The sequence below is a fragment of the Camelus dromedarius genome, chromosome 11 (genome assembly GCF_036321535.1).
Source record: "Camelus dromedarius isolate mCamDro1 chromosome 11, mCamDro1.pat, whole genome shotgun sequence".
Lineage (NCBI taxonomy): Eukaryota > Metazoa > Chordata > Mammalia > Artiodactyla > Camelidae > Camelus > Camelus dromedarius.
The window spans coordinates 4778349-4806032 of record NC_087446.1 but is presented as its reverse complement, the minus strand read 5'-3'; the positions used below and the strand labels follow the sequence as shown (position 1 = coordinate 4806032).

Below are 27684 nucleotides of genomic sequence, written 5' to 3'. Positions count from 1 at the left end.
CTAAGGATGACAGTATTGGATTTGCAACAGCTGTGGCTAGAAAAGAGAGACGGCTATTTAATAAACATGCTTAAAGCTAAGATGCTAAAAACTGTTTCACTGTGGACTAGAATCAAACTCCTAAAACTGTATTTCTTCTACCATATCTAGGTTTATAAGTAGATGACTTGCAAATGTGCAGTCATTTTTTTCACCTCTGAAACTTATATTTCAATCAATATAAAATCATAGTAATAACATTAGAAAGAAAAGAAAGGCAAAGATAATCTTCCCTAAAAAGGATCTGTCTCATTACAAGTGAAAAACCTGGATCGTGGGATAAAATTTAGTTAAGAATCAATATCATCTCAAATAAATCTTCAAACTATTATATCCACTTTTCATCCCCGTGCCAATTTTTGAAGGAAAACATGTAATTCTTAAGTCTACATCATTACTCTTTCAAAGACAAGGAAGAGGTGAGGTCAGCTGGACACTAGAGAGCTCTAAGGAGCTTTCAGGGGCTTGCACTTCTCGGGAGGAAAAAGAGTCCTGGATGTAACGGTTTAGGTCCCAGGGTCCCTGTGACACCAAAGGGAAGCTGAAGTAACACTTGAAGCCTCCCTTCCCTCCATCTAAGATAAAAACAGCTGTAGAAGCAAGTAGATTCAGTAACTACAAATCAACTCATGTACCAGTGAGTGTCGTTAGCAGGAATACATGATTATTCCATCTCAGTATCTCATGACCCACGAGGGAAAGCGGCGGCCGAGCACGGTGGTGGTTTGGTAAATCTCTGATACTGTTTACGAGACTGCAAAGGCTTGGTGACCGTATTTCACTGCCTACCTCTGTCTTACACAGTAACTTCTGGACATGCTCAGTACCTTTAACATCGGCTCACCTGCTGTCAAATTATTCCCAAGCAGGAGCCCTAACTCTGTACTAACTCTAGTTATTTCCCTATCAGTGAGAATTTCTTATCAAGCTATGGAAACTTCTGGCATGAGGTCAGTGGTGGCTTTAGTCTCAGAGTGTCCTGGGCCAGATGATAGACTTAAACTGCCACCTTGGGCCCTCCCAGAGGCCCTGAGGGCTGTCCTCACAGCTGTAGGATGCCGGAGCCATCTTCTGTCTGAGGTGGTACCAGAGAGTGGGCCAGCACCCCCACAGGCACCGTGCTGTGAGGGTCTGCCGTGTGCCCTAACCTCCCAAAAAGCATGTGGCATCGCTGACGCCCACCTCCCCTGACGCTTGCTTGCTCATGAGGCCCACAGCCTCCTCGAGGGAGAGGATCACTTAAGTGGGATACACTGGGGACCCAAAACACAGAGGGGTTGCTTTGGGGTGACAGGATGAATTTCCTTGGAAAATCTTAGAGGCAAGAGTGACACTTCAACTGCAGTGCTGTGCTCCCTGAGAGCGGGAGGGGCGGGAAGTGGGCTGCTGTGGAGGACAGACAGGGGGGTGAGCAGAGCGGGCATCAGCCGGGAGAGGAGACCGGGGAAGTCAGCAGGGGCCAAATCCCAGGCGGTCCTGTCCTCTGGCTTTGGGCCCTGGGTACAGGATGCCATCACAGTTTTCATTCTTAAATTTTACTCTGGTATCACATGGGAGAGAAACAGAAAGGGGAGGAGAGGATGATGTGAGACATGCTGGGGGATCGCAGCCTGCCCGGCAAGTAACGAGAGAGGTCTGCACTGATGTGATGGTCATTGAGGGAAAAGCCAGGGTGAATACAAGATACGTTAGAATAGAGGAGGAAAGTCCACAGAATCTTCAGATTTGATGTGCAGGGTGACATAGGAGAAGAGATAAAGCTCCTGTGTCCGGCGTGGGTGGCTGGGTGAGTGGCGACATCCTTCACTGAGAAAGGGAATTCGGGAAGATGGGGCTGACAGTATTTTCCAAGATGCCGCAACAAGAGCGCACCGCACATGCTTTTCTTAGCAAGATGCCGCCAACCAATGACGCGCAGGCAATGTGTTCCTTCCGCTTGACATTGGGTGAAGTCTGGGACTAGGGCAGAATAGATCTGGATGAAGTGTTCCTTCAAGACTGAGGTCTGGGACTAGGGCAGATGATGCTAAGTGATTTAAGAAGGTCAACAGGCCCAGTGCTGCCTGGTCCTCTTAAGAAGCTCACACCAGGGCATGGGAGGAAGTCAAGAAGCCACACAAGAGGCCGCATGTAGATGCTCCGGCCAACAGCCCCAGCGGAGGTTCCAGACAAGATCCAGCATCGGCTGCTGGGCGCTCGAGGGAACCAGCCTTCAGATGATTCCACCCCAGGATGTCAAATCGCCCCCAGCCTCTGCACCTCCCTCACATGGACAGGGAACTAGCTGTCTCTGGGACCTGCTTAAATTGCAGATCTGTGAGCAAAACAGACAACTGTTGTGATTTCAAGCCTCTATGTTTGGGGAAGTTTGTTGATAGCAATGGATACCTGGAAGAGAAAAGTTCATGGGAAAGCTCATGAGCTCAGTTTGGGATATCTGAGCGGGCATGCCCATCTGAAAAGTGAATGCATGTCTCTGGAGGTCAGGGAGGGTGGGGCTGGAGAGGCAGGTGTGGAAACCGCCATGTGGGAACCATGGGAGAAACGCGCCAGCAGGAAGAGGAGAAGAGAGCCTTTGAAACACTGACTTTTAAGGACATGGAGTTCATTCATTCACAAAATATTTCGGAGTACCCATGGTATTTCAGCCGCGGCTCCAGGCACTGAAGGCACTACAGGGAAGGAGACAGGAAGGTCTGCTCTTGTAGAGCTTAGACTCTGGAGGGGAGAAGAAGACAAGAAACAGAGAAATAACTGGTAAGGTAACGGCAGGTGCTGGCAAGGGCCACAAAGGCAGGAGGACAGAACAAAGAGGCGGCGGGCAGCTGGGAAGCTGTTTAACATGGAGCGCTCGGGATGTCCTCTCTAGGTGGTTCGATGATACAATGAGGCAGGCAGCCGACAGGCTGGAGTAAGAATGCCCTCCACGGGGAGAAGAGCCTCAGGTGTAGAGCCCCCGAGCAGGGGTGAGCTTGATGCGTCCAGGAAAGCAAGAGGCCAGATGGACGGCGGCACATGTCGAGCAAGATGGGGTTGGGGGTGGGGGGAGCAGTGATCGCTGAGATCAGGGTGGGTGACACCTCGGGGACCGCACAAGGACCCAGGTTTTCTCCAAGGGCAATGGGAAGGCTGGGGAGAGTTCAAGCAGCAGAGTGATCTTATTAATATAAGTTGTTTTTTTTTTAAATCACTCTGGCTGCTATGTAGAGGGTGGATTACACAGGGGCAAGAGATGAGGAGGTGGAATTCCAGACAGGAGGCAGCTCCAAGCATCCAAGAGGTGACTGTGGCTTGAATGCGGTGGTAGCCCTGGATGTGCGGGGGGCGGGGGAGGAGACAGAGTAGAGTGACAACCTAGAAACAGAGCTGACAAGGTCTCGCTGAGAGATTGGCTTGGTGAGACAGTGTGGGCAGGGGAGTGAAGAGAAAATGAAATCAAGGCTAATTCCTCAGACTTGAGGAAGTAGATAAAGGGTGGTGCCCTTTCCCGGGATAGAGAACACCAGGCATCAGGAGGTCTGTTTGGCCAGTTTGTGTCTGAGATGCCCGCTGGATGAAGTCCGCATGGAAAGGTCAGGGAGGCAACTGCAGACACCACCTGGATCTTGGCACGGAGGTCAGAATAGAGCTGCTGTTTCGTTACAGGTGGTATTTTGGGACATGGAGCCAGATGCTCACCTGGGAGAGGGCAGACAGGGAGAAGAGGACCGGCACAGAGCCTGGCGGGGAAGAATCCCGAGGATGCCAGACGCGCGGGGGCCACTCCCGGCTTCTCTCTCTGTTTCTGTCGCTACGAACCTCAGAAGCAGCTGATCCACGTGTGGCGGCACGGGAGTCCACAACAGCTGGTGAACAGTATATTCCTTCCTCTGCTCACCCACCTGGAATTCCCCCTCCTGCACCCAGCATCACAGAGGGACCCCTCTTGGTAATTTATTCTCCATCTTGAAATCTGTTTTCAGATTCTTCATGTGTGTTTCCAGTCGTTTTTCAAGAAGCCCCATCTCTGCAATCAGTAACTCTAACATAAAAATATCCAAAAATATTGATTTGAAGCTATTTTAATTTACTTGAAGGAAAAGTTTTCATCTCACAAGCCTAACGTAACTTCTGAGATTCAACATGAAAGCAGTAGCCCAAACTGCATAACCTGCTAGCGGGAGTACAAGCGGATAGAATCGTTCTGGAGGGCAATTTGGCAAAATCTTCTACATCCGTTTAGGATACAGAAAGTCACAACAGACCGTCACTCTGACCCTAACGAGATCAAGTAGGATAAGCTAAAAAGAGCTTTTGAAACCTATCAGAAAACTGAGGGTGCAAAGACACTAAATCCCAGAAAGGACCAGCCACTCCTCAGAGAGAAAAGACCTATGACTCTTTCCATCCTTGCAGAGCCTTGGGAAGTAAAGTAACTTCATTCTAGACAGGGGTACAGAGAAGAAACCAACCACATAGTAGCCACGTGGACCAGCCCTGTGGATTTGCATCCCGAGAGCCTCAGTCACAGAGCAAGTCGGCACCCGTCCCCTGGGGTCTTCGCACGTGGCATAGGTGGCGCCCCAAAGCTGGGAGCGAGGTAGGAGAGCTGCGCAACGTGCTGCATGGCACATGGGGCCTTCCGTAGGTGGGCAGCAGCTGCCCCCCAGGGCTGAGTACGGAACAAAGGCAAGTCCCTCTGAAGCATGCGGGGCCTTCACCACGTGCACCCCAGTAGCCCACCGGAGCTGCAGGCAGGGCGGCAGGGCTGAGGGAGACCTCTTGAGGTGCACAAAGCTAGGGGCTGAGCCGAAGGACAAAGAGAGAGCCCCAGAAATTCTCCAAAAGTGGCAGGTGGGCTGGAAAGCAGAGCGCTCCCTGCCATATGCTAGCCAGCGGCTGGACTGTGAGGCAGAGATCTCTGGCGTCTCCCCAGTGCTCAGATCTCCAGACCTGCTGCAGGGAAGTACCTGAAGCCAGGGGTAACTTGAACCCACCTAAAACCACAGCCAAGTCCAAACGCAGCCCAACTGAGAGACTGAACTGCGCCGCCCATCTCACTGGGAGCCCAAGCAGAAGGGGCATTCCTTTTTCTGGCGATAAACATGATTTACTCCGTCTCTACCGTCCTTTACCCAAATGTCTGGAGTTAAATCTTTTTCAATTGCAAGATGAGTGAAATAAGAAAAGGTGACCTGATCAAGAGCCAAAACAATCACTAGGAGACCCACGGTGAGAACAGGTGTAGAAACGATCAGGTATTTAAACAAAGAATAATAACTACGTTAAAGAGATTAAGGAAAAACTGACAACATGCTGAACATGTGGAGGATTTCAGCAAAGAGGCGAAAACTATTTTTTTAAAGCAAGTGAAAAAGCTAGAAACTAAGACCGCAGTATCAAAGTGATGAACTCATTTAATTCGCTTAACAGCAGACCACGTCCACGGCAGAAGAAAGGACTAGTGAATATAGTCAGGTCAGTAGAAAGTATTCAAACAGAGATACAAACACGAAGCAAAAAAAATGAAGTCTTAAAAGGAAACAAGGTGTCTAATATCTGTGGCTCACAGATTAACTCCATGAATTGTAACCATAAATTTACAAGTGCATAGCTACACACATGTGCACACTGATGGCATACCCAAGAGAGGCCAGCCAAGCATGGGATGATGATCAACTCTGGAGAGGAAAGGGGGTGCTAGGAGACATTACATACATGTATATAATTTTTATTTAAATGTATTTATAAAAATATACATATAATTTTTATTTAGAAAAGAAAAAACAATTCAGTCCATTAAAAATACCATCAAATGACAAAGGAAAAAAGATACTGATGGCACACGAAGCCCATAAAGGATGAGTACCTTTAAAATAGAGGGCGCATACAAATAACTAAAAAGACCAACCCACAGTGTGTAAGTGGGCAAAGGGCATGAAAGGGCAGCTCACAAGAGAACAAGACAGAACCCTGATAAACTTGAGACTCAATGTTAACCTCACCATTCAAGAAATGCAACTTAAAATCACAACAGAATATTGTTTTGAGTATCAAATGGACAAGATGTAAAAGGACACTCAGAAGCAAGTACGTTTAAACGTCATGCACGGCAACATGCAGGCAGCTTGGTGGCGCCCGCGAGACTGACGAGTGTGAAAGGGCTCCGACTCAGTAACCCCACTTCACCCCTTCTCTGCACTGTCAGAAGGTTAGTCAAACTAAGATACATAAAAAGTATATCGCAGGCGTGGACAGAGACAGATGTATCATTGATGATAAATGTTTGTGCTGAAAATTGCCAGTTATCCCCCGATATCCATTCTCCCTTCTTTCCTTACGAGCAGACACCCTGAGACTTGGGCAGACACATCACGTGGCCACCTGAAATACGGTCTGAGTTTCGTGGCCGTGTGAAAGATGCCTGTGGCCACGTGATTAAAGTCTCGCTGACTGTAGGTGAGCCCAGGTGGCGACTTCTGGCGGGAATGCCTTTCCTCTGCTTTTAAGGCAAAACCCAGTCATGCCGTTCGTGACGTCCCTCTGAGTCTTGGCGCTGTGCACTCAGTGCCCCGCGTGTGCTTCTGCTGGGCACTGGCCTCACCCTCCTGGGGTTCTTCCTCTCCCTCTCGAGACTGTGAGCTCTTCCAGGACAGACCCTCCATTGGACCCATCTCTTTGTCTTCAGTACCTGTGACATTCTTGTCACATATTAGGGCTCAGAAAATGTTTGTGAAAGAAGAGAGGGAGGAAGGAATGAACAAATAAAAAGACATACACTTTGGGGAAATTATAACGTCAAATTTTATTGCTTTAAAACCGAGTGATCCAAATAAGTTAAATTTTTACGTCCACATGAAAATCTGCATGCAAATGTTTACAGCAGCTTTATTCATAACTGCCACGGCATGAGAGCAACCAAGATGTCCTTCGGTAGTGAATAAACTGTTACACATCCATACAAGAGAATATTACTCAGAGATAAAAAGAAATGAACTATCACATCATGAAAAGACACAAAGAAGCCTTAAGTGCATATTGCTAAGTGAAAGAAGCCAAGCTGAAAAGGCTACGGACTGTAGGATTCCAACTAAATGACATCCTGAGAAAGGCAAAACTACCGAGACAGTAGGAAGACCACGTCTGCGTGCGGGGGGAGGGAGGGGTGAGTGGGCGGAGCACGGAGGATTTTTCAGGGCTGTGAAACTACTCTGTGTGATACGGTAACAGTGGACACACACCATCATACATTTACCAAAACCCAGAGAACATACAACACAGAAGGTGTGAACTTTAATAACGTATCAATAATGGCTCATCAGTTGTAACAAGTGTAACACACTAACGCAAACGTGAGTGATGGGGAGACGGGCTGGGGAGTGAAGAGGTTACAGGAACTCTCTCCACTTCAGCTCAGTTTTTCTGATAACCTAAAACTACTCAAAAAAAATTAAGACTATTAACTAAGCAAAAACTGAGAGAGGCAGTATCCTAAATAACATAGTAGTTAATTCCATGGATCCTGGAATCACACTTTCTAGGTTTAAATCCCAACCTGCCACCTAAAAACTATGTAACTTTTGGGCAAGTGGCTTTAGAAACCTGTGTCTCAGATTCCCTATAAATAAAACAGGGACAATAACAGAATCTATGTCACAGCTTTATCGTGAGGACTAGTGACGTGTGAGGCCTTTGCAGAATCTCATACACACTGAACATACACAGTGATATCTTCTGTTGGTGTGATTTGTTCAGGAGTACTCACTTGAAGAAGGTCTGAACATATTTTGGAAGCCATTCCTCGAATACACTCTACATGGTGAAGAGTGAGGTCTTAAATGTGTGAACTTTCGCGTGTGAGGATACAAAGTATGCCAATCTGGTACGATCGCCATTGAGCACACCAAATCCCTGTGGTGTAAGACAAAATAGATTACGTTACCTTCAAGCACACATGACAGACCTGACCAACTTCCAATCGATTCCCTTTCTGAAAGGACAGCCAGGGACTGTAAAAATGCTACTAGTCATGACCCTCATGCCAATGTTTCAAAGACTATTCCTAAAGTGAACACAAAATTGTGATTTTAGACTCTTTGTTTTTATAGCAGATTCAACAATCTTCAAAAATGGGAAAACAAAGAGGTATTTGGAAAGGAAAATCCACCTGCACCTCAACTACCATTGACCCATTTCTTAGACGGGGGCCGTGGGGGAGAGTTGGGTTCTCTGAGCTCTCCCAAAGCGTCTCACTGCACATCCAAAGCACAGTCAGAGGCAGAGCTAGCGACAACAGCATCAGAAATGGTGGAGTCAGGACCTCAAAACTCCTCTCCACAAAAGTAATGAGAACACTGGCAAAAACTGTAAAAACCAGCTGTTTCAGGACTCTGGAAATTAACCAAAGGTTTGCGGCAATCTGGGGAGCACTTATTCAGGAAAGACACCAGAATTTCGGTATGAACACCAAGCTCTGTGGGATTTTAACTTCCCCTGTTCACATCTCCCCTCATCCCCAAACCTGCAGCAGCCTGGAAACTAACAGCCTGCCATCACAGTGAAACCCTGGCAGCCTGCCAGCCACTGGAAGGTGGAGAACAGGTTGGAGCTCCTTCAGAGCCCCATCATCAGAAAATTTTCATCATGTGATTTACCTGATGGCGTCCTGAAAGACCCCACTCACAAGGCTGTCTGTATTTGAACTGATTCAGAGTTTGCCCGGTAAGAACAAGCTATTATCAAAAGGCATTTGTTGAAAAAACTTCAGGGGCAACTGTTGTTCAAAATTTTAGCTGCCTGAGAGGGTGGGTAACAGGTGGAGCAAATAACAGACTAACCAAAAAGCTTAAATGGAAAAGCTGAAGAATGAGATGTCCACAGGGGCTTTGAGAAGCTCCCGCATGTTCTGGAGGATTTAGAAGGGATGTGAGCATGTCCAAGGCTCTGTGCTGGATTAGGAAGACCTGGGAAGGCCCTAAGCTGTCACTCTGGCTGACCTGGAGGCTCTGCACAAGCAGGAAGTGGAGGCCAAGGTAGAGCTGTCAACCGCCTTGTAGAGTGTTGAAGGAATGCTCCAACACACACACGGAGTCCCTCAGCAAAGACTAGAAGACTGTTGTGTCCAGGCATTTAAGAAAAGCTCTGTCCCATCATAAGCTGATCAATAAGCCAACCAGTCAGGGACTTCAGCAGCCATACATTACAAATAGTACAAACTTTACAAAGTTAGTTTAGAAAAGTCACTAAACAAAGAAACCATGGAAAGGAGAGAGAATATGATTTTGAGAACTGCCATATTCTTAAGATGGCTAGTTTTCAACACAAATTTTATGACATGCAATTAAAAAAAAAAAGGTATGGTGCATACATACTAATCTTCAGAAACCACACAACAAAGAAAAGAGTAGACTGAAATATTCAAAGTATTACAAGGAAAAAAGCCCCACCAACCTAGAATTCTATATCCAGCAAAATACCTTTCAAATTTAAGGACAAGTAAAGACTTTATCATACAAACAAAAATTGAGGAAATAACACCAGCAGAACTGCTTGTAAGAAATGTTAAAATTCTTCAGAAAGAAGAAAAAAATCATGTGGGTCAGAAACTCAAATCTACATAAAGAAAGGAAGAGCATTAGAAAAAGAATGAAGGTAAAATAAACATATATGCACCTAATAACAGAGCCCAAATACACATGAAGTAAAAACTGATAAAGTTGAAAGGAGAAATAGACACTTCAACAATAACAACTGGAGATTTCAATACTCACTTTCAATATGGGCAGAACAATTAGCCAGAAGACCAACAAGGGAACAGTTGAACAACAGTTTAAACCGACTAGACCTAACAGACATCTATGCAACACTCCATCCAACAACAGTAGGATGCACATTCTTCTCAAGTGTACAGGGAACATTCTCCAGGATAGATCATAATAAAGATTAGAGCATAAATAAATAAAACCGATAACAGAAAAACCATAGAGAAATCCAACAAAATTAAAAGTTGGCTCTTTAAAAGATCAGCAAACTGACAAATTTTTAGCTAGACGGACCAAGAAAAAAGGAGAAACATTCAAGTTACTAAAATCAAGAATAAAAGAGAGGACGTTACTACTGACCTTACAAAACAAAACAAAAGGGTTATAAGGCAATACTATGAATAATTACCTGTATGTCAACAAATTAAATAACCTATATGAAATGGGAAAAAATCTTAGAAAGATGCAAGCTACTGGAACTGACTGAAAAGGAAACAGACCTATAACAAGAGATTGAAGTAGCAGTCAAAAAACTTCTTGCAAAGAAAATCCAGGACCAGACAGGTTCACTGGTGAATTCTACCAAGTATTTGAGAAGAATAATTAAAACCAATTCTTCACAAACTCTCCCCCAAAACAGAAAAGAACACTTCTCGACACATTCTATGAGGTTAGTATTACTTTGATACCGAAACCAGAAAAAGACATCAAAAGAGAAAGCTAAAGACTAATATTCCTTATGAACACAGGAAAAATCCTCAACAAAACACAAACGTACGGAACCCAGCAACACATAAAAAGAATTAGACATCATGATCAAGTGGGATTTATTCCAGGAATACAAGGATGGCTGAATATATAAAAATCAGTGTATATTATGAAAAAGTTGCTGACGGCAAGTTAATTAAATGAAGGTACTGTAATAACACAAAAGAGCATAATTTTTAAATTGTTTAAAATAACATAGAAAAAAAATCAATGTAATATTCCACATTAATAGAATCAAGAAAAAACACAAGAGCATCTCAACTGATGCCAAAAAAGCATTTCACAAAATCCTACACCCTTTCATGATAAAAAACACTCAACAAACTAGAAACAGAAGGGAACTTCCTTGACCTAACAAAGGGCATCAATGAAAACCAATAGCTAACATCATACTTAATGATAAAAGAATAAAAAGAGTAAAAGTTTTCCCCTAAGATCAAGAACAAGACAAAGATGTCTATTCAACATTGTACTGAAGGTTCTAGCCATGGCAATTAGGCAAGAAAAAGAAATAAAAGGTTTCCAGATTGGAGACTAGTAAGCAAAGCCATCTCTATTTGTTGATGACAGGATTTTGTACATAGAAAATCCTAGGGAATACTCACACACATACCACTACTAGAAATAATTTTTTTTAAAGTTCAGTAAGGTGTAGGATACAATATCAATATACAAAATCATTTCAAAATTAAAAATATATATACAAAAATCAATTGTAGTTCAAGACAATTGCAAAGAACACTCTGAAAATAAAATGTTTAAAAATCCATTTACAATAGTATCAAAAAGAAAATATTTCAGAATAAACTTAACAAAAAGAAGTGCACAATTCATACACTGAAACTACAAAACATCACTGAAAGAAATTAAGGAAGATCTGAATAAATGGAAAGACATCCCATGTTTATGGATAAGGTTACAATACTCCTCAAATTGACTGACCAATACAACTTAATGCACATCAAAATCTTGGCTGCCTTTTTTTGCCAAAATTAACAAATGTATCCTAAAATTCATATAGAAATTCAAGAGATTCAGTATAGCTGAAATAATCTTTAAAAAATTAGAACGAAGTTAAAGGACTTGCAGTTCCTGATTTCAAAACTTGCTACAAAGCAACAATAATTAAGACAGTGTGGGCTGGCATAAGTACAGATATATAGACCAATGGAACAGAATTGAGAATCTGGAAATATACCCTTACATGTAGCATTAACTGATTTTTGGCAAGAGTTGCAAGATCATTCAATGCAGAAGGAAAAGTCTTTTTAACAAACGGAGCTAGGACAAATGGACATCCACATGCAAAAGAATGAAACTGGACCCCATCTCATAGCACATACAAAAATTAACTCAAAATCAATCAAAGGCCTAAATTAAAGAACTGAAACCATAAAATTCTGAGGAGAAAACACAGCTGTAAATCTTTGTGACTTTGGGTTATGCAATGATGTCTTAGATATGACAGCAAAAACACAAGCAACCAAACAGGGAAGCTGTTACCTGGACTCCATCAAAATGAAAGATGTTTGTGCTTCAAAAGACACTCCCCCAAAAGTATAAAGACAACCTACAGAATGGAATCAATTATTTGTCAGTCATATATCTGATAAGAATCTAGTATGCAGAACATATAAAGAACTCTTACAACTCAATAATAAAAAGCAAATGATCCAATTTAAAAATGGGCAAAGGATCTGAGTAGCCATTTCTCCCAAATGGCTGGCAAGTACACGAAAAAAATGCTCAACTTCACAAATCATGAGGAAAGCACGAATCAGAACCACAAGAAGACATCACCTCACACCCACTAGGATGGCTCTGATCAAAGAAATGAACAGTAACAAGTACTGGCGAGAATGCAGAGATACTGGGACCCCCATACTTTGCTGGTAGGGATGCAAAATGGCCGGCTGCTTTGGAAGATAGGCTGGCAGCATCTCAAAGAGTGAAACACAGAGTCAGCACACGACCCAGCAATTTTACTCCCAGGTATATAGTCAAGGGAACTGAACACCTATGTCCACACAAAAACTCGCACACAAACATTCACAGCAGCATATCCCCAACAGCCAAAAAGTGGAATCAACCCACAGGTCCCCCACCAGGTAAGTGGGTAAGCGAACAGCAGTCTGCCCGCTCAGTGGACTGCAGTCCAGCCATAGAAAGGGGTGAAACACCAATTCATGCTGCAACACAAACGAGCCTTGAAAACACATTAAGGCAGACCCACAGGCCCACGCACTGCATGGTTCAACTGACATGAAATGTGCAGAACAAGTACATCTGTGGAAACGGAGAGTAGGTTCATGGCTACCAGTGGCTGGAAGCAGGGGAATGGGGCTGCTAATGCATATGGGGTTTCTTTCCGGGGTAACAAAAGTTGGGGGTGATGGTCACATAACTTTGTGAATATACTGAAAGCCACTAAACTGTATACTTGAGAAGGATTTAATGTCATGACATGTGAATTATATCACAAGTAGAAAAAGGAGGGGACGGAGGGAAGGAGGAGGCGAGAGGCTGGAGCATCACTTGGTGGGCAGAGAGGGAAGTCGCTCGCTGGGCACCTTTGACTAGAGGGAGGGGGCCTTTTCAATAACTTTTAAGATAATATGTTTACTTGATGGTCATTGAAAATGTGATTAGGAGACCTTAGAGGAAGCAAGGCCAAAGCCAGACACTGAGTTGTATCCCAGAGATAGTCCCGGGGGTGCCCTGTTTATCACGGGCACTAGGGGGTCCCACTGAGGCACCCCCCAACTGTGAGAGCGAACCTGGCCGTGCCCCCCACTCTCGTCAACCACAGTCGCCACAGTACTCCATGCATTTGTGAATTTATAACTTGCAGACTCCGCCAGTCTGTGGCTTACAGGTGTTTCAGAAACCCCAGGAAATTTTTCACTCATTTCTTTCTGGTCGCTCTCAGCATAAGAGCAAGAAAATAAAACTCTCTCTTCCCTCAAGGAAGTTAAGAAGTCTAAGTTTCAGCTCCACAGGGCGGTTTTATAGCCATCACTTGTCTGGGGCTCCTAACTTGGCCATTCTTCTCAGGATTAAAAAAAAAAAATTCTCCTACTGGGCTTCACATTTAAATGCAAGTACATAATTAATGGTATTCAGAAATAGAGGGATGTGCCCGGCACGACACGAGTCAGGAGGGTCGGGCCCGGCAACACCTCTAAAGCACTCGGTCTGAGGACTCAGGTTTGCAGGGTCGGAGACATGAATCAGAACTTCCTAACGCGTGAGGAACCCACACGGGTGCCCCTGGCTGCCCAGCCCGACGTCCGTCTGGGCCGCCTGAGTCCCCGCCTCTGGTTCGCAGTTCCCTGTGGGGCTGACACCATGTGAGGCTGACAGCGCCCCCCCCCCCCGACACCCTTCCTCACGTCGATGCATCTGATGAACTGACACCTAGAATCACAGCACAGGTAAACTTCCAAAAGAATGTGGCTTGGTACATGCTCATACTGTCAAAACAAATGTACTAAAAAGCTCCCAGCTCCCTTCTAGAAGCCTGGGGGTCAGTAAACAAGACTGGCAAAATCACAGACCCCATCATGGACCTTATTTTATATTCTAGTTATGGAGACACAGAATGAACAAAGTAAGTGAACTATACACGTGCATAAGTGCTGTGGAGATAAAGGGGGCAGAGGAGGGGAACAGGAGACGCTGAGCAAAGAGCTGAAGGAAACCAGAAAGGGAACAAGCCATCAGGAGGACAAAGAGGCAGCAGGGGGCCCGATGGAGGACAAGCACGTGGGCTTCTGTGAGACTCAGCCACGTGAAGCCACTGGAGGGTTACACACACAGAAGAGGGTTATGCACAGGTTACCATCTGGCCTTCGCGCTTAAAGGATCCCTCTGGCTGGATGTCAAGAACAGACCTTAAAGGATTCCTCTGGCTGGATGTCAAGAACACACCTACAAAGGTGAGGGAGGAAACAGGAAGACCAACCACAAGTTTGCTGCAATCATCCAAGCAAGAGAAGCTGTGGCTTGGACCAGGGTGCTTCAGGGGAAGTGCTGAGAAATGATCAGATTCTAGATACATTCTGAAGGAGGAGCCAGTGTATCTCCCTGCAGGTTTGATCTGGCACGCAAGAGAAAGACTGAGTCGAGTGGATAACCGAGGTGGGAAAGACTGCAGCTAGACCAGGTTGAAAGGGAAAGATCCAGAACTCCGTCTGGACATGGTACATTGGAGACGCTTATTAGATATCCCGGTGGAGATGCTGAACTGGCAGCTGGGTATGTGAGCCTGAGTGCAGGGGAGCGACTGGTGCTGAAGACAGAAGTTTGGGGGTTGTCAGCATACAATGTGTGTAAAGGCATGATTCCTGATCAGCCCACCAAGAAAATAGGTATAAAACCAGATGCCAGGGCTGAGCTTGGGGTACTCAGCATTCAGAGCTCAGCGGGGTGAGGAGGAACCAGCAAAGGTGGCTGAGGAGGGCAACCACGGGGGAGGCACAGGAGACGGAGTGTCCAGGAAACCAAGTGCAGAGCGTTTCAAGGAGGAGGGGGCGATGCTGTGTGTCAAAGGCTACAGCGATAATCGCATCAGATAAGGACCAAGAACTGCCCTTTGGATTAAGCCAGGCGGGAGCCACCAATGACCCTAACAGCAGCCGTACTGGTGGACTGGGTGGTTGGGAGGAAGCCTGTCTAAGTGAGTTCCAGTAAATTCACAGGAGAACAGTCTGTGACAGCGGAAGAGACCACCGTTTGGAGGAACTCTGCTGTAAAGGTGCAGCGTGATAACCGGAGGAGGGAGGGGGTCAAAGGAGAAACTTCTTTAAGACAGGAGAATTAGGAGCACGTGTGAACACTCACGATCATGATCCAGCTGCGAGGCCAAGAGGGGCGAGGCAGGAGAGGAGGGAGGGGATGGCCGTCCCCACAGGTCTGCCGCGGAGCCTTTCCTAGGCACACGGACAGTTCACGTGGCGTGACAAAGGAAAAGGCAGGGCGTGTGACTACGGAGCCGGAGAGGAGAGCTGGTGGCTGATCTCTTCTGCTGGTGTCTCCAGTGAAGCGGGAGTTGGGTCATCAGCACCAAGGGAGGATGGGGGGAGGCGTCTCAGGACGGAGGAGAGAGGACACGGAATGAAACGGTCGTCTCAGAGGGAAGGCAGGCAGAGGGTGGGAGGAGCAGCACGACTGTCAAGGAGCCGAAGAGCCCATCGGGGGCCGAGCACAGGAACTTAAGAGCCTGTACTGGCGCCGGTGTGGCTTTTCTCCAGCTGTGTTCAGCTGCAAGGGGAGGCGGGTGAGGTGGGTCTAATTTGGGTCAGAGTTTTGAAAAAAAAAAAAGTGTGATAGAGCAGGGTGAGGGTGTATGCGAGGGAAGTGGTGACACGGGACCATATGTTGTTCAGGAAGGAACCTGAGGGTGACAGGAACGATCGTGCAGGTGAAACACCTGGACCAGACTGAAGAGGTTAAGAGACAAGAAACTCAGGCTTATGAAGAATTTTAAGAAGGGAAAGAATTACTCTGATCCAATTAGCATTTAATGGGGACTCACTCTGAGTCAGCAAATGTGCTTAAGATTCAAGAAAAACCCATCATCTAAGCCTCCCCATGCCAGAGACTCGCCACTGCCATCCCATTTCCTAGGTGAGGAAACGGGCGCTCAGAGCAGGCAAGCAACTTCCCCAGGGCACACAGCGCCAGACCCAGAGCTGGGTCCAGAGAAGGGCTCTCCCCAGGTATCAGGTTCGCATTGTTGCCAATGGCCATGGCTTTCCTGCTGCTTTGTGCAAAATTAACAAGCCCCTTGAAGGCAGTGGCGAGTCTCGCTACCGGCGCTGCCTGCATGGTCAACACACTGGCCTCCTGCCTCACCTGCTCTCCCAGCACCGGGGCCGGATCCACTGGAACTGCATTCCTCGTGGCCGTTACCGGTGATGCAAACAACTGCTTTCTTTATTTTATCCATAAATTCCCTTCCTAATAACAATAAGGCATGCCGGGGCTTTGGCCTCATGCCTTATTACACCACCTGAGGAGTGAGATAATCACCCAGAAATGTACTGCCTGTTGTGCATTTTATTACTGGAATACAAAGCGATTCAATTCAAGAAACACTTAGTTGAAGACGGCATGAGAGAAAAATAATAATCGCATGAAAAGTAATTCCTCCTACGTCTACCGAGCACACGGCGGGGAGTAACCCTCTCCCAGCAGGAGAGTGGTCTGGGTGACCTGCTGGGTCTTCTCCAGTTCTCATTTCTACCAATTGCAGGATCATAAAAGCGAGTGAGACTTCAGTTACAATATGAATATTCCAAAGTGCCAAATCTGGATAGCTCTGAAAACGGAGCCTTTCTGAGGGTTCCACCTAAACACGCTTGGTGTAAGCATTTTCACTCTTCAGCAAACACCGCAGGCCACACACTAGCGAGTGGAAGAACAGAAGGAAAAGTGTGACCCACCTGGCCCCCTCAGGGAGCTTGCCGCCTAAGTGGGGATTTAAAGAAAGCGGCAGCACGTTTTAAAACAACAGGAACAAGGTATGCCCGCAGCACGTCCACCCACACTGACGGAGTGCGCGAAAACCCGGTGGCGCCCATCTTCCTAGGGATGATGAGAGCGTGGACTAGGTACGTCACCCCATCTCAGGGGTCAAAGCCTTTGCCCCAGAGACGTCATCATCGGTTCACCCCAAGCGGGGAAAGAGCTATTCCATTTTTAGATTCCTTAAGCAGAGATAACATGGTTTTCTGTTGTTACTAATACCATTCTTTTTTCATATGCATTTATTTTCCATTTTTAAAAATTAATTTTAAACGTCTCTTGAAGCAGACAGGTAGCTTTGAAACAGTGGTTCTTAAAATGTGGTCCCAACCAGCAACAGCAGCACCACGTGGGACCGTCTTAGAAATGCAGATTCTTGGGCTCCACCCAGACTGGCCAGTGGGAAACTCTGGGGGTGGGTGCCCCACCCTCTGTACTTTAACAAGCCGGACCCCTGCTTTAGGAGAACCTGAAGCTGATTTATAAGTATGAGTCTATAGTTTGTAAGGAGGCTCTTGTGTAAAATTCCCTGCTTGACATCCAAATGAAGTTAAAAGACCGGCACATGTTCCATCTAAGTGAGCCTACTAGGTTAACCTCGCAGCCGCCTATTACGCCGGCCACGGGCTAATCACCAGCCTGGCGAGTTAGATACTGTTATCCTGATTTTTAGAGACAGAGAAATGAAACACCAGAGAGAAAAGCCAAATTTATTCATGAGGCCAAGGCCCAAACTCGCCTGAACATACCCTGGGCTTTGTGCCCAGCTGTGCCAGGACCGTGCGTGTGTGCACTGGCCAGGTGCACGTGGCTGGGGTGTGCGCACTCCCACATAAGCACGTGGATAAGAACAGCGAAGCCTGTACAGATTCACAGAGTGATAAGAAAATCCGTTAAGTCTCAAGAATGGATACTTGGCATTCGCAAACCTGTCTAACAATTCTGCAACCTACTCACAAGAATAGGTAGAAAGTCAAAAGCCAGTTATCTACATAAATATCTAATCAAATTCTAGGATTCTGGGGTTCGTGACACCAACACGTGAAGCCCAGTCCGCCTCCCCCATCTCGGGTTCATATTCGCTTAAGATCTTAGAATCGGCTGGCAACCCCTAGTCTACTGTTCTAAATATACGAATTATAAGAATGCAAGTTGATTTACACATACATTCCAAATGACAGGGTATCGTAAAAAACAATTTAGCCAGTCATCTGAATTTAATTTAGCAGAAAAATCCATGGTTATAAACTGACCTGCCTCCACCGCCGGCAGCCTGGCGTGTCTGAGCCACAGCCTCCACCCGCCAAGGGTCTCCCCGACGCAGGGGTCTCCTCAAGTCCCTCGCGGACGCTCACCTTCCTCCCAAGGCTCATTTTCACAAATACCGTCTCCTGCAGCATAAATTTCCAGGCTACCCACACCCCCTACAAGACACACCCACGCCAGCCTAGAGATCAACTCCAAATATATCACAAACCTCTCAAAGTTATCTGCTTTCATCAGGTGATGACTTATCAAAACTATAAATAATTATACTGACTATGTCACAACATAAAAACATGTTTAGGACAATGTTAAGAGAAAAGGTACAGTGGGGGCTACACTATAAACAAAGCGATTTAAGAATGTATTTTCACATGTGGATAGGGGTACAGGGCCTCGGGACAGTGGAGACAGCAACCTTTTCTGTTTTAGATGCTCTTTAAGAACCGTATCACAGCACGTTACGTCTACCATGCCGCCGGGCCGACCAGGCAGCCCCTGCCGCTCCCTCTCCCTCCTTGCTCCCCTCAGCCGCACGGGCCCCTCTGCCCAGATCCTTCCCCACTCCTCAGCCGACCCCTCTCACCTCCATGTCCGCCTGTCACATCACCTTCTCAGAGGCCACACTGCTCCCCTCGGCCACACCCTCCCATCCCAGCCTGTCCTTCCCCGGCACTGCCCTGACCACAGCTGGTCACTACACTCTTATGTGGGAAAGCAGAAACTTGATTACAGGCTCCATGAAACAAAACAGCGGTTTTACACCACTGTACCCTTGCCCCGGAGACCCTGCATGTCCCTGGAGCTCCACGAGTATTTCTCAGATTAATGAAGGATTTTCACAGCCTTGTCATTCACATAGCACTCTCCTCCCAAAGCACACACACCCACACAAATACACACACACACACACACATATGCCCCCAGACACACATATACAAACACACCCGGGCACGCACACACACACACAATCCTTCCACTCCCGGATCTTATTTAAGATCTTCACCCTCCCTCCAGCCATCCCAGGCAGAAGTCTCGGCACCTCCTGTGATTTCTCCCTCTCATCCCCTGTACTGAGAACTAGTGACCAGGGTCAAAGGTCTCCTTAATTAACACCCATGACCCTTCTGACTGTTCATGTCTATCTTCCCTGTGAGGTCATCAGTGTCACGAAAGCAGGGACCACATCTGATTACAGGGAGGCCAAAAAATCATGCTTGAGTTTAACTGATTTAAGTGTTGTGGTTTCATGATCATTTCTATCAGCAAGAATGCCTGCTGCCCCAGAATACAGACCCTAAAGAAAAGGCTTATTTTGTTTTGTTCATAATGTGGCTTCTCTATCATGGATGCAAAAATCTAACTGCAGAAAGGGCCTCAGAAATTCCCTCCCCCTTATGAGTATTTTTAGACTCCACCACACCTCGTGTGATGCCGGACAGGGCAACAGGGAACAGAAAAACAAGCTGGGTTAGAAAACACTGACCACACACCGTCGGCCGTCAAACACCGGTTCACCTCTCACAGACCGTGTCACTGGCAGCCTTTTAACATGTAGTCGCTGGAAACCATCCCGCTCCGGCTCCTGGGAGCCGACAAGGAGTGTTTAACTCGTCCTATTTATAGTGCAGCCAGGCCTGAGCCAGTGAGCCAGTTCTCGGGCGCCACAAACGCAAGTTGGGATGGTTTCCCAGCCCGAGTTCAGGAACAGAAAGTTGGGTGGCTGCTGCCACCTACAGCAGGAAGTGTGACCTTGCACTGCCCAGCGGCCCTGCGGGCCCCGCCGAGGGGGAGGCAGGCGGAATCATTTTCCAAGTTCACCGGGTGGTCTAACACCTGCTGTCAAGCACCAAGTTCAGGACGTCCAGCTGTGACACGTATAATGTGGTGCTTGTTGCTATGATAAATGCAGGTGTTCCCAAACAGCTGTAGCCTGAGAACCAGTGTTCAGAGCACACTTGCTGTGGAAGCAACTAAAACAAGACACATGGAAGCGATCGCGCAATCACGACCACCTTTTGGAGCACCCTCCTCTCGAGGCCTTCCCCCAGCACAGTGGAGTGACCTGGCCAGTTCCTCCCACCTGTCAGACACTCAGGCAGCCGGGAAGGAGCAGCGTCCCCCCGGCCTTGGTGCTGCGGGTGCGGTGCGGCTGAGCACAGCAAGGTGTGTTTTGGTGCTATTTCCTTTCATTTCCTTCAAGATAAACTATTTCTGAATTTGTAAATTCTGAAAAATAAGAGCAATAGGGTTAGATGACTTTTCTTCTTTAGCTTTTCAAGCCACAGGGAATGGAGCCTTTGGGTCTGCAAAACTATCAAGCGGTTTTGTGAGTTACTGGAGAACTGGGTCGAAAACATCAGGCGGGTCCTGTACATGAATTTCACACTAAATTTTAGGTTTCTCGGATGGAGACACTTTATGTCAACACTATATGGGTACCACCCTTATTTGTATATCTCAAACATACACGCTGCAATGCCACACACACACACACTCACCCCTACTGTGGCCCCCTCCATTCTCCTCACATCAGCCAGGATAGTCATTATCCTTGTGCTATTTCCGTGCTTTAAGAACTCCAACTGCTTCCTACTAAGACCAAAGTCCCTGATGGTGTCACATGCCTGCTTCTCCACGGCTCTGGCCTCCGGCCGTCCTTCTAAGCAGCCAGCAGGAACCGTGGCTCTTCCCTGGAGAACACCTCCTACACGGAATCCTCGCCCCGCCCCACCCCTAACGTCCCTACCCCTGTTCACCCTCGCTCATCTGGGCTCCAAAAGCAGCCCCCTAAACCGCTCCCTCTGACTCTCCTCTGACCCACTCTCCTCTGCCGCCAGGACGTAGCTTTCTAAAGCGCAGATACAGTCATGCTGCTCCCTGGCTGACACTCGCGCGAGGCAAAACCATACGTGTGTTAAACTTCCATACGATTATGCACCAAGGGGAAAATGAGTGCGTGTCAAAACTGGTGAAATCTGAATAAAGCCTCTATTTGTCACTAGCTCTGTAGCAATGGCAGCACCCTAAGTGGCCTCCGATTATTCCGTGAGACGTTACCGCCGGGGGAAGCTGGGGGCGCACAGTACTAATTCTGCAACTTTCTTGTGAACCTAAATTTTTTAAATTAAAATAAACCCAAACATGCACTACTCCTCCTGGGTAGACAGACTGAAGTTGCGCTCCTACCTGTCAGCAGACGATCCTTCACATGGCTGGCAACCTGCCCCAGGAGACGCGCCCAGACACCGCGGCTCCCGGCGCGCTGCCTTTACACGCAGCGTCCGGATGAGCACAGCACGTGGCTCCTCACCTCTCAGGACTGGTTCATGCTCTTGCTGGAATTCTCCTTCCTCCTTTCCCACCACACTTCAATCCACCTTTCGAGACTGAGGGTAGAGCCCCCTCCTTCGTGACGCCTTCCTGTCCTCCTCAAACAAAGCTGACCAGGCCCTCACGGAGAACTTGGTCTTTGGGTTTCACTCTGCCAGTTGTTTTACTTAATAAAGAAAAGGAGAGGAAGGCGAAAGGAGCCCATATTCCCACCACTTTGCCAGGGGGCCAGGCTGACACCAAGTACAAAGCATTAACCCTCCCAGCCCATCCGTCTAGTCCCACATCTACTTTCCCTTTCATTCTCTGCTTTCAGACTTTTCTCCTGGCTGTTTACCTGTGGCCCCTGCTCATCACTGAGCCCCTCCCATGGAGGGGATCAGCTGCACTCACCTTCCTAAACCCAGCACCTCCCACACAGCCTGACGCACGGCAAGCACTCCGTTCATCACTGCTCTCCGTGGACCACAGCCCACAGCCGCTAGCACCCGGCACGGCAAGGCCGAGGAGCATGGGCTAGCTTCACCCTTGATTCTGGAAGCTGAACAATGTCTGAGTGTGAGCAAGGCACTGCGATGAGTTCTTTCATTCGTCCCTGACCTGACTTCACCCTCAGCGCAGGTTCTCTAATTAAAGAGAATTCTGAGACACGCGTGAATATGGTTACATCAAAACCGTAAGGCAGAAATCAGCAAGGATTATAGAAACCAGGGACCCCCTAACAGGCACCGAGCTGCAGACCATCAGACAACTTCTTAGCCACAGGCAAAAGCACAGTCAGAAAGCTAGTTCACTGATCTACGTGCCAGGTAAGGACTGATGTCCAGTTTTTAACACATGCTGTTTATATCAGAACCGTAACAGAAGTGCCATCCATGCGCCTTGGCCGCCAGAGAAAACAGTTCAACACAAGAGTAAGAACCGTGCACAGCCAAACAGAAATGGCATCAGAAGCAAGCACTGCTGGAACTGGTATCGTGGTGGGGGTGGGGATTGTCACTTGACAAAACAAAAAAGCTGCAAGCAACACACAAGACTGGCAGTTAAACCCAAATACTTGAGAAAAACCTTCCCCTTGTCTGTTCTGATAGCAAATGGATGTTCTGTCGTATTTTGGGACCCGTACTCTCTAAAGCTCCCCTTTTAAACTCTCTCACTCATTTACTGAGCATCTCTGCATTTGGATAGTGGAAAAACAAAGCGTTTGGAGTCAAGAAGACATGGAGTCAAACTGGTTCCACTATCTACAATGCAAACTGGCAAGTTAACTGACCTTCTGACTTCATCTGCAACATGGAAATAATCTCTCTCATCAAGGCAAGTAATCTTCACTTACAATCTAGGGACAAGCTCCGTGTGTGCATTTTTAGATTTGCAAACTCTCTGAGATTAAATGCAAAAGTGTGAGATGATTTTTCCACAGTAAGCATACATGGCTTTCTCAGGGGACAAGTGACCCCAAACAGTTAAGCGCCACACTCCAAAGGCTGTGGCAGGACCACAGTGTATCTAAAGAGCCTGACACACAGCAGACTGTGTTCACTACTGGACAGCTGTTATTAATTTTAGGTCCTGGGAAGGTACAGAAAGATAAACCAGACAGAGCTGGAGAAGAAGGCAGGTAGGCAGTTACAGTGTAAGGTCCTGAGGGTCGTCTCCGGGTTTCACTGGGCAACAAAGGCAGGCAAACCAAAGTCAGCCCAGAAACACCCCAGTAGGAAAAATGAGAGTGGAGGCACCTGGCGTATCAGGACAGTGACATGACCATCACTGCAGGGTCCCCGACGCCTAGACAGGGCTTGGCATATGGCAGATGCTCAATAAATCACTGTTCCGTAAATAAACAAACAAACGGCTGGAACCAACCCAGGGTGCAGGACCATTTACAAACTCCCAGGGGAAAAACCAAATTCAGAAGGTATTCCTGAAAACTATTACTATTCAAAAATTTTTCATTTCAAAAATTCCATACAAATGTAGTCGTCCACATTCTGTCCCTAAGTAGTCACCCCAGCCTTCCTGGGCTTGGTGATGGACCCGGAGAGAAATATCCTTGAAACACAGGTGTTAGCAACACTTTCTTTTTTCCAAAGGAATTAAATGCCTTACTTTCCTGGGCAAAATAAATTCAATTTCCTTCTTCTTCTTTTTTTTTTTTTTTTAGTTTTCCCTTTCCTGAGTTCAAGAAGCTTACAGCTAATAAAACAACAACAACAAAAATAATGCAGACTCTCAGACAGAGAGAACAAACTAGTGGTTACCAGTGGAGAAAGGGAAGGGGGAGGGCAACGTAGGGGAAACGGGTTATTATGGGATTATATGAAATCATGTGTGGGAAACTTTTGAAAATTGTAAAGCACTACAAAATTTAAAGAATCTTTCATCCAGTTAAAAAAAAAAGAAGCTCACAGCTAAATGTGTGGCCCAACAGTGTTAACCACCACAGACGATCTGAGTGCTCCCTTTCCTCCTGAAGTTCCTTCCCCATTTTACCACATTGTAGGTATTCTTACTAGTCACCTCAAAGCCTCAGCAGGACTTTCAGAGTACACACACATTTGAGGGTGTGAGAATACTGGTCAAGAACACAGACTCTTGACTATTTAAAATAGCCAAGACATGAAAACAACCTAATTGTCCATCAACAGATGACTGGATAAAGAAGTTGTGGTATATTTATACAATGGAATACTACTCAGCCATAAAAAAGAATAAAATAATGCCAATTGCAACATGGGTGGACCTGGAGATCATCATTCTAAGTGAAGTAAGTCAGAAAGAGAAAGAAAAATGTCATATGATGTCACCTAAATGGGGAATCAAAGTAAAAAAAGACACAAATGAACTTACTCACAAAACAGAAACAGACTCACAGACATAGAAAACAAACTTATGGTTACCACGGGGGAAAGGGGGTGGGAAGGGATAAATTGGGAGTTCAAGATTTGCAGATACTAACTACTATACATAAAATAGATAAGCAACAAGTTTATACTGTATAGCACAGGGAACTATATTCAGTATCTTGTAGTAACGTATAATGAAAAAGAATATGAAAAGGAAAATACGTATGTATATGGATGACTGAAATAGTATGCTGTACACCTGAAATCGATACAACATTGTAAACTGACTGTACGCCAATAGAAATTTTAAAAAGGAAAAAAAGAACACAGGCCCTGGTACCAGGCGGTCCTGGAGCAGAAGCCACACGCCTCCATCCATCTCCTCTGTAGCCCCTCAACTTCTCTGCATCCCTGCTGCCTCGTCTATAAAATGAAAATAGTAATTACTTTTTCATATGCAGGAAGTGAGGCAGAAACTTTTAAAAGGTACGTGAGGCCCCAAACTGTACCCGGAACATAGTACGTGCTCATCAGTGTCAGCTGAGAAGAGCGGAAGCAGCAACACTGCAGACACACAGACGAAGAGAAATGACAACAAACTGAACAAAAGGAAATTGCAGTAAAAGGTCAAAACCCAGAGAAAAAAGGTGGGAAAACAAAGCTCTTTGGGACTGGAAGTGCGTCACATTCATACGTCATTTCTATTCACAGTTTTCTAAACGCAGTCCTTCCCTCCTTCTAAATGGTGTGGCTCTCCTAGATGGTATTGTGTTGAAAGTGAATTAATGCTCAAATATTACAAGAATCCAGTCTATATAATGTACAAGCCTAGATTTGGGGTATTTTTAGATAAATATCCTTTACAAAAAGGTCAGCTCATTTGTGGTCTTTAAAGGAAGAAAGCAACTCTTCACTTCTTGTCTCAGTTTCTCATCTAAATTAAACAGCTTATTTTTTTAATCCCGGCAGGGGAAGGAGTCATCCAAGAAAAACTTCAATGATTCTCAGCATCTACTGACCTTAAACATCCACTCGATACACACCTGTAAAGAGGCTTTATTAAAGCAACTGTCTTCTTAACAGCCAATGGTCGCCCAGTGGATTCCTGCTCTGGGCAGGCTCCACACTGCTGAGCAACCTCCTGGAGCTGGCTGTCTCCATGTGCCAGTCAGCTGGAGGGGTCACAGCATGGGCGCTGTAGAGATCGCTGCACAGGAAGAGGTTGTCAGCTGGAAAAGGGCAGGGAAACAAGACAAAATGGACAGCAAATTTAACGTCTCAGGTAAGCGTTCCCTTTGTTTTCTTTAGTCGGTTTACAATGCTGTGTTAATTTGTGGTGTACCGTATAGTGATTCAGTTATACATGTACATGAATATATATTCCTTTTCACATTCTTATTCATTATAGGCTATTAGAAGGTATTGCATATAGTTCCCTGTGCTATCCATCAGGTAAGCATTTCTTGACAAATATCTAAGGCACCTACCTTGAGCCAAGCACTAAACTGAAGGTGTAGGGAAAGGGAGACTGCAAGTAACTGAAATAAATCCTTGCCCTCATAAAGCCAGCAGGAAGGCTGAGTGGGAGGCAAATACCATCACAGATAATCAAAGGGCCCTTGTCTGATTCACTTTCAAATCCCCAGAACTTAGCCAAGTAAATGTTTGTTGAAGACAATGGATAAAAGAAAGAGATGAAGTATGTGGAATTCAAAAAAATTTTTACAGCATTTCTCTAAGTCCATTCATTTAGGGGCACATACAACTTGAGAAATATTATTAAATCACTCTTCCTGAAAGTGAAGTAAGAATCCGAACAAGCCATCTTGAAAGGCAGATTTTTCAGGAGACAAGGAAAAGGAAGTATGAGGTGGTTTGGCCAATACTCTTAAAACAACCTCTGAACATTTCACAGACTGCTTCCAGACAAAATTTCTGAGGGAGGCAGGGCTAAATTGTGCAGTCTGAGGAAGAAGAATGTTCCAGAAAGACCAGAGGTTCTGACTTGAGAGAGAAGTGCTGAGTCTGAATTCTGGCGCTGCACCTTCCTAGTTGTGTGATTTGGGGACAATTCCCTTCACCCCATACGGTTCAAGTCGTTATCTATAAGGCAGAGTTAACATTCAAAAGATTGCTGTGGGGGCAAATGAACTAAGGGACATGAAACATTGTGTAAAGTGGAACGATGTGACCCTCAGAGACGCAGGGAGGGAGGTTCACCCCTTCCACGTTGTGTGTAGTCTGCCTTCCCCACAGAAATAGGACGGTACTAGTCACTGCAGGAGCCCAAGAGCCGGCAACGGCTCCTGGCAGAGGCAGGCGCGCCACACACACACGTGTGGAACGAGCAAACGCGTCACCGGTCCTATGCCACGGAGGAGGAGGGGAAGCTCCGCGTCCCGGGATTGTGAGATCCCCAGAGCTGCCCGCCGGGGCCTTCCTCGGCCCCCCGGGCTCGCGCGCGCTCGCCGAGGCTGCGCCACCTTACCCCGGCCCTTTCTCAATCCTCCGCCTCGTGGGGCGACATCCGCGCGCGCGGACCCCAGGGTCCCCGGCCGCAGAGGCCCAGCCCACTAGGCGCCGCTAGGACGCTGTTGCCCGAGCGACGACGACACTCGCTGATGATTGGAGAACAATCCGCACCCGGCAAGAAGAGGAGCGCTGATTGGCCAAATCGACGGCGGCGCTGTGACAGCGGAGAGGCGCGGCCGTGCCCGCCCAGTGGCTCCGCCCCCGCGGAAGGAACTTCCGCCGGAAGTTCTTTCCCGGGGAGCGCGGGAACCTGTCCGGGGTTGGGGCAGCGGGCGTCGTGGAAGCGCGTCTCTGTTAACGTGGCCGCCGCGCGAGCTGGGTTGGACGGGTCCCACAGAACGGCTTCGGGCCGCGTGGCCACGGGGAAGCCAGTCCCTTCCTACAAAGGAGACTCCTCACCTGTAAAAACCAAGTGTACCCACTCGGAGCCTGGTGTCAGGTTGAAGGGAGGAATGTATCCAAATCCGTGACCACGTGCTGCGCCCTTCCTAGATGTTAGCCCTTAATGGTGATTGCTGCACTAATTAGTGTGTCTGGTTGTGTCCTGCTGGCCCCTCCAGGAGACCCAGTGAAGGCAGCACTGCATTGCTTTGCCCACCCCTGTATTCTCATCCCCTGTCGGGCCGTCACATAGG

General features: G+C 46.8%; 1 long non-coding RNA gene across 1 annotated transcript; it reads right to left on the bottom strand.

Moving 5' to 3' along the window:
• Nucleotides 1-9: 9 nt before the first annotated feature.
• LOC135322507 (uncharacterized) lies at nt 10-27106 on the bottom strand. Its single transcript, XR_010383091.1, has 3 exons — nt 27006-27106; nt 25561-25746; nt 10-36 (listed from the first exon to the last, which is right to left on the bottom strand). It is a non-coding gene; the product is annotated as an uncharacterized LOC135322507 (long non-coding RNA).
• Between the last annotated feature and the right edge of the window lie 578 nt (nt 27107-27684).